At 40.6% G+C, this 925-nt stretch overlaps 1 protein-coding gene across 3 annotated transcripts in view; it reads right to left on the bottom strand.

Annotated features, from left to right (window-relative positions):
• The window catches only part of raraa (retinoic acid receptor, alpha a), a gene marked incomplete at its 3' end in the record, with an annotated part of 146,366 nt that overhangs the window by 84,874 nt on the left and 60,567 nt on the right, over nt 1-925 (bottom strand). Inside the window, 1 exon segment of one of the 3 annotated variants that reach the window (XM_032502164.1) lies at nt 310-314. 3 annotated transcript variants of the gene reach the window in all.

Here is a 925-nt window from a genome sequence, read left to right as displayed (position 1 = left end):
CTCCCTCTCTCTCTCTCTCTCTCTCTCTCTCTCTCTCGTAGCCACCTAGTAAACCAGAAGAGCGTTAAGAGTTAGGGTACATCCTAACAATGACCTTTATTTCTGGTTCCATAATACCGAATAACACACAACCATTACCATTATGATTATGAAATACGGCCTTGATACAATCCACATTGCACATTTGTGCGGTCATGTAAAATGTATCAGCATTGTCAAAAACACACATTGATATGATGTGAAGCCATATATATTTCAATGCAACACCCAGAGGCCACATATGCTGAACTGGGTCTTTCAATGAGGAACTACAACTCACTGGGACACTAGGAGAACCCACAGGCTGGTAATGGGCCACTTCCTTCACCATTATCATTACAGAGTATAGTGTGGGTGCCATAAGAGGCTGTACTGACCGATAAGCAACATCCAACATTACCAATACACCAGCAGCAATTTTGTTGTAGTGCACCCACATTTAACTCTTTTTACAGACAGGGATATTGCTGTTTACTACCAAGGAAGTGGCTGCAGCACAACCATGCTTTTCCTAGACTTAACAATGGTTAGTGACTAGTAAGGCATAAAGGCAGTCAAAGTTTCTAGTCACATGACTTTAGATTCAAACGTAGATACTGAGAAGTGTCCTTCAACTGTAACAGGCTTTTATGTCACTTGACAATGAGCTGCTGACACTAGAAAACATCCCCTACTAAAAAATCCTAATCTAAGTGTATGTCTAAATTAAAATAAATATTTGAATAGGAGAATTTGAGGAGGTCCAGTGTCTGGAGCTGATGCCAGGCAAACATGTTCTGATGCATGTAAACAATATCTGACTGGTAAAGCTGAAGCATTTCAAAAACATTTTACAATCAGTAGTCCTTTTTGCATTCTTCCACCCACACCCACACCCACACCCACA

This window comes from Etheostoma spectabile, chromosome 21 (genome assembly GCF_008692095.1).
Source record: "Etheostoma spectabile isolate EspeVRDwgs_2016 chromosome 21, UIUC_Espe_1.0, whole genome shotgun sequence".
Lineage (NCBI taxonomy): Eukaryota > Metazoa > Chordata > Actinopteri > Perciformes > Percidae > Etheostoma > Etheostoma spectabile.
This window is presented reverse-complemented; position numbering and strand designations above follow the sequence as displayed.